At 42.0% G+C, this 12,116-nt stretch overlaps 2 long non-coding RNA genes across 4 annotated transcripts; one reads left to right on the forward strand and one right to left on the reverse strand.

Annotated features, from left to right (window-relative positions):
- The first annotated feature begins 1,248 nt into the window (after window positions 1-1,248).
- Window positions 1,249-4,641, forward strand: LOC112585176. Its single transcript, XR_003109608.3, has 3 exons — window positions 1,249-2,028; window positions 2,593-2,768; window positions 2,852-4,641. It is a non-coding gene; the product is annotated as an uncharacterized LOC112585176 (long non-coding RNA).
- A 2,788-nt stretch (window positions 4,642-7,429) lies between these two features.
- LOC102389183 lies at window positions 7,430-11,855 on the reverse strand. 3 transcript variants are annotated; one of them, XR_006551365.2, is made up of 3 exons: window positions 11,313-11,855; window positions 8,339-8,449; window positions 7,430-7,671 (listed from the first exon to the last, which is right to left on the reverse strand). It is a non-coding gene; the product is annotated as an uncharacterized LOC102389183 (long non-coding RNA). The 3 variants fall into 3 exon arrangements; XR_328770.4 differs by having other exon boundaries at window positions 7,430-7,695; XR_006551364.2 differs by having other exon boundaries at window positions 7,430-7,640; window positions 11,313-11,854.
- Between the last annotated feature and the right edge of the window lie 261 nt (window positions 11,856-12,116).

The following is a 12,116-nucleotide window of genomic DNA, read 5'->3' on the forward strand; positions in this document are numbered from 1 at the left end:
ATGATGCTTTGTTAAAAGCAATCAGCAGTGAGCATTATGTTTAAGATGAAAAAGAGAGGAGGAACTTCCTTGGTGGGCCAGTGGTTAAGAATCTGCATTCCAAAGCTGGAGACATGAGTTCAATCCCTGGTGGGGGAACAAAGATCCCACATGCCTAGGGGCATCTAAGGCCGCCTGAAGCATCTAGAGAAAGCCCGTGCAACAAAGACAAAGCAGAGCCAAAAACAGAAAAGAGAGGGGGAAATGGGGGACAAACTGAGGAACTATCACAGAGTTGGCAGAGATAATAAGTCAAACCAGAATGAGATGGTGATGGGAGTGAAGGAGTGATGGGGAACACGTAGGGGAGGCTGAATTAAAGGACTATTTGACATGCTGCCATGTAAGGGCCCACAGAGGGGAACCCAGCTAGGCAGTTGGGGAATATTGTACCTTTAAGAGAACAAGAAAAGTTATGAGAATGATCTGGTTGGTAGACAAGAAAGGAAGATCTATGCACAGTGTCAGTGAGTCTGAGCTTGAGATGAATGTAAGTACAAACAGCAGAACGCTGAAAATCTTAGACCACAGCTTAGGAGAGATTTCAAAAGTCCTGAAAATGACTTAAGAGTCACTCACATAATGGTGGCAGTTATGATGGGAGACCAAGGTGAAACTTGGTCCATGAGACCAAGACAGGGAAAAGGGTACAGAAAATTGCAGTAGATTTTCTTTACCATAGAAAGAAAAATAATGCCAGCTTTAAGCTCCCTGGAATCATCACATTTCCTTGTGCATCCAATGCCTTAGATCACAACTCAGTACAGAACAGGCATAAAACAGGTATGTGTGGAAGGAATATGGCTTTGTAGACTCAGGGAAAATTAGAAAAAGAATCTATTTGAACACTTGCGAAAACCTTAAATTCTGCTCCGGACAACACACTAGTAGTAAAACTCAGCTGATGTGTGTTTCTTTGGGCCTTTTTGTTTGTTTGTTTCAGAAAAAGTTTGGGGAGCATGCATTCATATTAGATCTAGAATCTCCCCTTTGGGGGATGGCATCAAGATTCACAGTTATGGGAGTTTCCAGGCCATGCAAACACAGAACTGAAAATCAGCGGGCTTCATGTATGTTTTTCTCCTCTAAGCCTTTGGTGATTTTCAGCTCTAAAATGTCAGCACTCTACATCCCGTCTATTAAGTAGGGGCAGAATTCTAAGCCTCAACCCTGCAGAGGAACATCTTTTCAGACTCTTTGCTGGGAATTTTAGATTTTGTTCTCAACAGCAGAGTAATCCTTAGATAATGTGTTTGATATTTTGTATAATCCCTTTATTGTCAGGAATCATTTCTGTCAATCGCCTGACCTGGTTAACAGAGTAAAAAGGGTGGATTCTGAATTAGGGCTCGGGCCAGCTTTCCCAAATCGAAGGAAATTCAGTGAGAAGAACATGTGCACATCTGAGATGGGAGGGGTATTCAACAGTGACCAAGATCACGCTGGAAGCGCCGCACTCTGATCCAGTCACGGAATTTCCATCTCAATTTTCAGGTCAGCTCTCTAAGATCTATTTGGGGCAGTGGTTTTTCTCTGGTGGTTCTGTGTAGATCGAGGGATGTTTCAGGAGATAAACAAGGAGACAAATAGCGTTACCACAGATACCTGAATTTGTTTTTTTCTCATCAAAAGATACTCACCACAAGCTGGCTTTTTTTCTCTCATGTGTGTCCCTACCAAAGGCACTGACGTGCATGCTCACCTAATTCTCAAATCAAACTACTGAAAATTTAAAATTAAAGAAAGGTTTAATTCACTGTCTCATCTTTTTGTCTCTTTCTGTCCTTGTCTTTATATTTCCTGCTTCCCTGCAAAGTGAACGATAAAGTTGCCTCACCTCAGACTTATCTGTCAGGGGAAATGTTGAAATGTGCTACTTTGGGGGACTTAACACTTGAGATGTAGATTAATTTCATTGGTTTTTCTTTTTCAGATCCAAAGGGAGATCAAAGGCCTTAACTGAGATCACCCAGCAACTGGGGAGCAAAGGTAGGAAGTAAAATTCATAGCTACTGGATCCCAGGGACACAAAATAAGGGAAAATGAAAGACCACCACCTTATTATCCTCAGCTCCAGTAAGTCACTTGAGTAAAAGATTAGAAATAATTATAAGAAAAAATTTTTAAATAAGGTTAAAAGTGAAAGTGGAATTGGATTTATTGTATTTTCATATTTACATGGGGAGCAGAAAAAGGGATTGTTCAATGATCTACCTTCAGTCCAATTTAACCAAAATGTCCACACTTCTTCAAATCCACTTCTCTTCTCTACCAGGCATAAGGAACACACAAATCTACCTTGCTCCTTTTCTGGTCCTTCATATCTCATCAATTTTTTCACTCAATGGACCCATGTTCAGTTTTACGTTTACCTCCCCCCAAACACACACACACACACACACACACACACACACACACACACACCCTATCCATCTATCATGTCAAACCTATCGACACCAAAGGGGAATTTTGACCCAAAGAAGGGGTATTTTATAGAAAGTACTGTTGCAATTATATAATCAAGAATAACTGTTTGTGATGTTTTCATGCAAGACACCCACGCCTATGAGTAAATGAAAGTGAACCTGTTTTTCCACGAGGATGTTTGAAATTCTTTCAACTTGTATTCTGCTTTGGAGACCCAGGTGCAATTCACACTTTGGGGTAAAGACCCGCGTAATCAAGTTATGGAATTTTATTGAAACAGACAACCTGGAATCCTGTCCAAGGTAAAGAAAAACTTGAGTTTTCCCCTCATTCTTCAGGACTGAAGCAAGTAAAGAACCCACAGAGCAGAACTTCTGTTTCCTAGGTAGCAAATACTCCAGAGCTACTCTGAAATCCAGCGTTGGGCTGCTTCCAGTTTATAGTAAGGAACCACCAGTGGCAAGAAAGAGAGCGCCGCCGGGTTCCTAATCCATTTCCAGGCATGGTGCAAGTGATCTTGTGTCCACACCCACGTGTACTCTCACACTCTCAATTGAGAGTGGTGAGTCAGGAGCGGTAACTTCACAGCCTACTTGCCAACAAGACTGATGCTGTCAGAAGCAGCAACTTTTATGGGTACAGAAGTTTTAGCCCTACAGGCTATGGGGCGGTCTGAGACAGAAGCAAGCCCCCGTGTTGTCTCAGGACCCCTCATGCAAGAGTGATTCACCATGGAGAGTGCATTTATGAGAGCCCTGTGACAGAAGGCGACATCATCCCTGCACCTGAAGCTCTGTCTATACCTGGAAACACCAGACCACATGGAACAGGCTTTGTCAACATGTGAAAGCCTCTATTCATTTGAAGAGGAACCTGGCGACCTTGAGAGTGTGGGAGGAGCCTGAGAGAATGGTAAAATCTCCCCATCACCCTTGAATTCTCAGAATACAACCATAAACACCCTTGGGGCTTATTTGGGACAAAATGTGTGTGGGTTAAGGATTGTGTTGTTTGGGATCTAAAGCAAAGCACATGAATCGGGTCTCATCCATACGTGTGCTCACAAGGATCAGAGACCCTCCCTTAGAATCTTCACAGTCTCAGGACTCAAAGGGATGTCACCAAGCCTAGAAGGACGCCAAGTGGCGGCGTGAGTCCAGCACTCGTCTTACATTTAGAAGACAAAGGCTGGGACTCCCACTTTACCACAACCACAAGCCACTTTCCCCTTGATGTACTCATGGATAAAGAAGATTGAATTTGTGGACTTTCAAAATTCTCTCCAGTGTGGAATGTTGTGGCTCTAAGTCACTAAGTTCAGCCATGTTAGTAGGACTTCGATATTCTAGGCTTGTGGATGTCTATGTTTGCTTCTCCATCCTCAGGGGAAACTATAATTTGAGTCTGTTCTATTTCTTTTGATTCAGTTTTTATTTATCCAACCCTCTCCATTCAGCAAATATTTAGTCACATGCAAGCGCTATGCTAGATAGCAAATAATTCTTCAAAGCCTGGCATATGTGCTATTTCTCTGAGTCTCCTAATAACCTTGTGAGTGTAGGCAAGTCAGACATGCCTGTTTCCACTTTTTAATAAAGAGAATAGTACTAGGAACTGATGAGAATAAATGATTTAGCAATAGTTACACATCTAAAATTCGTGAGTGATGGGAGCAACCACGTCTTTTGACTCTCAGACTAATTTCTAATCCAATATTCCAAATAGCTTCAATAAAATAGTATTTTGCATTTTGAATAGAACATTATTCATTATAGAATACTCTCCATAACCTCTCAATTGGCAGCGGTGAGTCAGGAGCTATAACTTTTCAGTCAATTTGCCAACAAGAACGACGCTCTCAGAAATTCAGCAGTTTTAAACTAGTACACAAGTTTAAAACATCTATGTTATCTTTCCAAGAATCCCACAAAGCCCCATGACATGGCCCAACCAACATAACCAAACATGAGGTAAAGATCTGTGATGATGTTACGGTAAACTCAATTACCATCAGCCACAAACTCAGCTGAATTCTCACAAACTGAAAATAAAGATTTTCAATCATCTAGTTTCTAAAATATATCAGGCAACCACTGTGCTATTTTCTTTTTTTTTTTTCAATTGAATTGTATTGAATTTACAATATTGCCTGAGTTTCAGGTGTATAGCAAAGTGATTCAGTTATACATTTTTTTTCAGATATTTTTCTCTTATAGGTTACAACAAAATATTGAGCATAGTTCCCTATATTAATACAGTAGGACCTTGCTGTATTTTTATATATATATAAAATAGTGTGTCTATGTCAATCCCAAGCTCCTAATTTATCCCGCCCCCTCCCTTTCCCCTTTGGTAACCATAAGTCTGTTTTTCATGTCTTATCTTTTTAAATGCCTACAATAATCTTGCAAAGTAGGTTTTATCCTACTTTGATAAAAGTGATAATAAAACCTCCTTTGACAGATGAGAAAAAGAAATTAAAGCTCAGTTAAATAATATACACAAGGTCACAAGAGTTAATAAGTGACTGGAATGAAACTCAAACACTGGGAGGGCTGGCTGCAAAATCCAAGTTCTTCCCATAGTCTGTAGAGAGAGTCTATGATTTCAAATTGATCATCTGTTTCTAGGTTATCATCAAGCAATTAATTTGACTGGTATATTTCAAGAGGCAGTAATTCTGCAGACGGAGAACAGACTTGTGGTTCTAGTCCTCAAGGGGGAAGGGGAACTGGGAGAAGAACAGACTGGAAGTTTGGGATCAGCAGATGCAAACTATTATATACGGAATGGATAAACAATGAGGTCCTGCTGTAGAGCATAGGGAACTATATTCAATATTCAGTGAGAAACCATAATGGAAAAGAATGTGAAAAAGAGTATATACATATGTGTAACTGAATCACTTTGCTGTACAGCAGAAATAAACACAACATTGTAAATCAGCCATTGCCTTCTCCGAAATCAACTATACTTTGATAAAATACATTTTAAACAAAGAAAATAGTAACTGTTAGCCTCAAAAAAGGAGGTGGGGATTTCTGAAGCAGTACCTAACTTGCTTACATCTGGATGGGAAGTGTAAGGAGGGGGAAACTGGGGAAGAATCACGTTCAGATACAAGATAATCAAACAAACTGAGGGATAAGAACTCCAAGATCAGTAAATGCCTATGGCAGTCTCATGGAAAGAAGTATCCAGCTGGCAGTGGTCGGTCTTCTTTCTTAATGCGTCACACAGCCTCCTATACTGGTAAAGTCTTCTTCAGTATATGGAACTAGTCAATTTCATTTTTGAGAGGTCAGTGTTTGAGGCCAGAAGTTTCCTAGCTGTGTTAGTCAGGATGAATAAGTTATTCTGCAGGAAGAAATTAGCCCCCAGAATCTCAGTAGCCCACCCACAAAGTTTTATTTCTAACTACGCAAAGTCTGCTGCAGGTCCAGCGTCTCTCCAGGCTGCCTCTCCTTCGGGAGGTGGTTCACGCTCCAACCTATTTCTCCAGCACTCTTCTACAGCACATACAGCCTCCACGTTGCAGAGCGAAGAAAGAGGAAGCCACAGGGTCCAGTGCTGCCCCTTATGTGTTTCAGCCCAGAGGTAACATACACAACGTCCACTCGCTGTCCGTTTTTCAGAACTAGCCACATGACCTCACCTGGCAAAAAGGGGTTGAGAAATTTGGGGAGCATGTGTGTTTTCTGGAAACTGTAAATGTCTCTGCCAAATGACTTTTCAAGGCCAGTACATCCCATCCCTGGCCTGGAATGAAGATGGATTTTTTTTTTTTCCCCTTCATTTCCCCGCCCCCTTCTCCACCCTACTTTGTGCCCTGGAAGGCTGAACCATGCACACTGCTGCCAATGCTCACCTCCCCTCAGACTTCCTCTCGTGTTTGATTATCAGGGAGCTCATACAGAAGAGGAGAATGAGGCTGAGATAATAATTCTTTTTTTATTTTTAAGATTTTTTTTTTTTGATGTGGACCATTTTTAAAGTCTTGATTGAATTTTTTACAACAATGCTTCTGTTTCATGTTTTGGTTTTTTGGCTGTGAAGCATGTGGGATCTTAGCTTACTGACAAGGAATTGAAGTCTTAACCACTGGACCACTGGTGAAATCCCAATAAAGATTCCTTTTTACTCCTGTGGCATCAACAGGAGCAGGGCTGAGGGTCTATCATTCTCCACTTCAGCTCTCTGTGCCTGGGTTCCAGAACCCACTAGCACCCTCACCCCTCAGGGGAGGCCAACAGCCTACTCTTATGAAGCCTATAGTGTTGTGACATTTCTTGTGCTTTTCCCACACTCTGTGCACACATTTATGAGCTGTCCTCTACTCCACTCTAACTGCCCAATTCAAGCACTCCTTTTGTTTCCTGCTGAGATCTGGACACAAGAGAACTCTGAGAAAGGATTATACATGTTAACTGTTGAGAGAGGGCTTCCCAGGTAAAAAAAAAAAAAAAAAAAAAAAACCCGCCTGTCAATGCAGGAGACATAAGAGACACAGGTTCGATCCCTGGGTCGTGAAGATCCCCTGAAGGAGGAAATAGCAACCCACTCCAGTATTCTTGCCTGGAGAATCCCATGGATGGAGAACCCTACAGTGCATGGGGTTGCAAAAGAGTCAGACACGACTGAGTGAATGAACAACAACAACAGTATATCGAGTGGATGGGTTTCTATAGCAGAAGAAAGTATCCGTGGATCACATAATCGAAAGGTAAAATGGAGGGAAGAGGAAGACTGGAGGAAGGTAGGCAAAAGGCACCAACTTCCAGTTATAAGATAAATGCTGAGATGTAATGTACAGCGTGGCAACAGTAGTTAACCCTGCTGTGTGGTATATATCGAGTTGTTTAGAGAGTAGACTCTGAGAGTTCTCTGAGAGGAGAATTATTTTTTTTCATTTCTATATGAGTTGATGAATAACAAACCTATTGTAATCACTTTACAATGAGCATAAATCAAACCACTTTATTATATGCCTTAAATTTATACAATGATGCAGGTCAATTATTTCTGAGTAAAACTGGGAAAATGAAAGTAACATGCTTGTGAGTGCTACAGATGCGTGAAGAAACTGATGTTGCTTGACGTTGCTTCAGGAATCTGAAGGAGAGTCAGAGAGAAAGGCAATAGTAATTCCACGAGTCTTCAACACAAGAGGTGGCCTGTGTGAAACCAATAAACAGCTCTTCCAATCTACATCAAGGAGACAACAGGAGCCTGTATTTGCACAAAAGCAAGTATCACATAATGTTGTGAAATAACCCCAAGACACTGAGAAGTGGTGTGAGCTGAAATCCATCAGTGAGGGGATAGTAGGTGACACAGAGAAAAGTTCTAATATGTTTAAGCCTGCATATTTCCGTGATTAGCTTCATCAATAACAACCACTCTAGTTTTCCTTCCAAGGAAATGGTTCTCTAGGTCTTTTAACCCATTTTCACACCCACCCATATCTTCCCTTAATTTTATAAGCTTAAGTAAACTTTTTTTCTATTGTAGGGAAACAAACAGAAAATACCATAAAGATAAGGTCTCGACCACGTGCTCTCTGGCTTAAAACAGCTCATGTAATGGAAAATGGGAAGTGAGTGTAATTAAGAACCCCTCACCTATTCCACTTTTATTTGTGACCATGAAAGGCATTCAGCTTCTGAACCAAATATATATATATATATATATATAGAGAGAGAGAGAGAGAGAGAGAGAGAGAGAGAGAGCGAGCAAATTAAATAGTGAAAAAGATTGCAAGCACGTCTTCTTTCCTTCAGTCAGTTCAGCTGGAGCCAAAGAAATAAACGTTCCTGAGGGGAAAATCAAGCACGCAGTATGGACTGTGTAGATGGTTAATAAAGTCACTTACCTGGCTCAGATTTGAATTCGTTTCAAACTTCTGTGTTTTCCCCACTGCAGACCCATATCCATCCACATATAAAGAATTGTTTTTCTCCATTCTCCTTCTCAGTGACTATTTCTGAATTAAAAGGAATAAATAGATAAGAGAAAGGTACTATCGATTGTATAACAGCATAAAACCTTGAGCTATTACCTAGGGTTGTTCTCTTTTGTACTCATCACTCTCTGTCCCTTCTGTTTTATTACCATTCAGGCAGTAGTAATAATTATATGCACTTTCCTGACGAGAGTGGGCTTCCCAGGTGGCACTAGAGGTAAAGAATCCTCCTGCCAATGTAAGAGACATGAGATGTGAGTTCAATCCCTAGGTCAGAAAGATCCCCTGGACGAAGGCATGGAAACCCACTCCAGTGTTCTTGCCTGGAGAATCCCATAGACAGAGGAGCCTGGTGGGCCACAAATTCATAGGGTCCCAAAGAGTTGAACACACCTGACGTGACTTAGCACGCTCACAGAGACTAGTTGCTGCTGCTGCTGCTAAGTAGCTTCAGTCATGTCTGACCCTCAGCGACCCCACGGACTGCAGCCCACCAGGCTCCTCCGTCCATGGGATTTTCCAGGCAAGAGTACTGGAGTGGGGTGCCATTGCCTTCTCCGAGAGACTAGTTGATTCAGGTCAAATCTAAGAGTCAAATTCAAGGCATTAAATTTGTAAATCTGCCCTTAAAAGCCTTGTCAGTGATAAATGTATCAAAAGTCAAAACTTTTGAACACATAAACCAAAATTTCGAGAAGCAGCAGAAAAAAAAATAAAAAAAGAATGCATCATAATCCAAAAATAATGTTTCAGAGAAAGGTGGCTGGAATTTAGGGTTGGTAGTTCTCTGAAAAGGGCCTTCACCAACTACATCAGCACCCAAGGACAGAGGAAGAGACCTGAATCCCAAGGGAAAACTTCAAAAATCTGTCTGCCAGAGCTAACGAAGGGGCAATCCCAGAGCAGATGAATGACTGTCCAGTTTCCCAACGTTAGAGCTCTGGGAAACTGCAAGACTGAAAAAGAAACCCAGGATTGACGAGTGAGCTATAAAATAGCTATCACTGAGTCAATGACAGCTCCGTATACATGACCCCGAGTGTGAGTGAGTGAGTGAAAGTCTCTCAGTCGCATCTGACTCTTTGTGACCCCATGGACTGTAGCCCACAAGGCTGCCCTGTCCGTGGGATTCTCTAGGCAAGAATACTGGAGTGAGTTGCCATTCCTTTCTCCAGATACATGACCCAAAGCAAGCCTAAACCCAGTAAATAGAAGTAGTGGTTTTCTAGAGAATTCACAGGGTCCCCATCCCATCCTGAAGATTCCACCTATCTTACCCTTGCCCAACAACTAGACTCCCCTGGCAGTTAGCTAGTTCAAAGCCCTCTCTCCACATGGACACATTTTATCAGAAAAACCCTGAAGCAACAGCTATCTTCAGCAGTGGGAACCCAGAAAACATCTGGGTTGCATCCCAAGATGTCTGTCCTGCTAACTTATTAATAACAGAGGGGGATAACTTAAAAAAAAAACTGGATAAAATGGTTATCAGCTCCTCTTCTTTCCTCCCTAGCATCTTTCCGATGGCCTTGATTGATGCCAGATTGCCTGGCAAGGAATGGAGGTGCTATTTTTAGTTGGCTCTGAATCTGAAGGACTTTTATTTCTGCTTGTGAACCTTTATAAATATTTAAAAGAAGGGAAAAGCATGAATGGAGGAACATGTGGTCTCACGGATATCCATCAAAGCTGTCTTAGAATCAGAGATACGTATGTGTGTGGAGCTGGAGAGCTGTCTGGGGGTACAGAGCTGCATGTGGATGAATAAAAGAAAACTCTCAAAGCCTTGGAGAGGACTTCAAAGTGAAGAGGAAATCAGAGCTAATAAGGTGCATATTCTGGGCTTCTTATTCAGCTACCTTCACCACATTTGGTCATAGACAGGCATGCCTACCTTCTTCCTCACGAGAAAGGAGAAAGTCTGAGTCTAAGAGGCGATCAGGAAGTTGGGTTCAAGTGTTGGGTGTGCAAATAAAAACCAACATATGTGATGCACACACACACAAACATTATGTGTTTGTGTGGCTGAGAGACGAATTTCACCCACTGGGTCTCAGGATCCCCACACATATCAATGAAATGAGGGTGAGGCTAACTTCCAAGTCTAAATTTGTGCTAGTAAAAAAGTCCTCTTCCTTCTTATGACCTTTATCCAAATTGCTTCCTTCATTTCAGAAAAATCTCAAATGTCTTGCCTTTTGTTTTCTTGTATGGCACATTGAAAAGTCAAATCAACAGGCATTTCCTGAGCGTCTGCTACACAAAGAAAAACCCCCAGTCCTCATCTGTGGGAGCAGGAAGTTCAGGGAAGGATCATGTTCTCTGGTAGAACGATGAATGGGCAAGGTTCTCTTCAGGTCCCTCAGTACCACTTCAAAAGGCAGCAGCTTCCTTTCCTTGGGGAAAGAGCTCCAATGGATCCAAGTTTTAATCAAGATTTCACCTCTCCTTCCCATCTCAACAAAACCACCAATTACATACCTACAGGGCTAGACAAGAGAGCCAGGCCAGCCACCCACCCATCCCATGAATTGTTCAATAATACTGATTGAGCACCTATGGAGCTAAGTACTGAGAACATAGTCTCAAAGGTGCAACAGCCACAGTTCCTGCCGTTAGGGATACAGGCATTAAGAAATTGCTATGTTTAAAATGGATAATCAACCAGGACCTTATGTATAGCACAGGGAACTCTACTCAATATTATGTAACAACTTAAATCGGGAAAGAATTTGAAAAAGAATAGATACATTTATATACTTATAGAACTGAATTAGTTTGATATACACCTGAAACTAACACAACATTGTTAATCAACTGTACTCCAATACAAAATACAAAGTTTAAAAAAAAAGAACTGATTACTAGCTTGATAGACACTCACAGTGTACCATAGCATAGAAGCTCACAAAAGAGGTTCTAACCATCCAGTGTATAAATTAATCCCTTTACTGATCTCCTCCATCCCTGAAGGAGGCCTCAGGCAATTCTTCCAAAGCATCACAAGTATCCAAACCAGCCCAGAAAATTCCTCCAGACTTGCCATCCTCTCCAATGGCCTCTGCAAACTTCCCGTAGGTCACTTAGTTTCCCGTCTTGGATCCCTTCCTTCATCCACTCTATGGCCAGGTATTCTGGCTGCAGACCAGCCACTGTGGTTCTCGCCTGTCTTTCCTGAAGATGCTGGTTCCAGCAGCCACTTGGCCCCCATTCAGGTGAGTGCTGGCTCAACCCTGTATCCTGCCCCTGCAGCAGCCCCAGCTCTGTGATGCTCCCAGCCTCAGCCGCTCGACCTCCCAGCCCTTAGTCACTTGTGGAAGAAGGCAGCACCAAAGAGAAGAACTCGTAGGTGGTGAAATGAAGGGTGTGAACTCGACCCTTGGGGCGGAGTGGGGACTGGCTTTTAATATCCGACTCAGATATAGAACAGAAACTCTCTGCTCACGTGGACAGAACGTCAATAATTTCCTGTGGATGTGAAGTGCTGAAAGGACAAATGAAAGAGATGAAAAAAGGACAAAAAATAAAAGAGACTCCTCTGGTACTCCAGAGAACTCAGATTCTGCATACCACGTGGCATGGCCAAAACAAAAAACAAGAAAAGGAGGAGATGACTCGTGTGACGATTCATGGGACTCCTCCAAAGGTCAGCATGAACTTGCACTTTCTCTTATGGAGAACATTAACG

The sequence above is a fragment of the Bubalus bubalis genome, chromosome 5, assembly GCF_019923935.1.
Source record: "Bubalus bubalis isolate 160015118507 breed Murrah chromosome 5, NDDB_SH_1, whole genome shotgun sequence".
NCBI classification, from domain to species: Eukaryota; Metazoa; Chordata; class Mammalia; order Artiodactyla; family Bovidae; genus Bubalus; species Bubalus bubalis.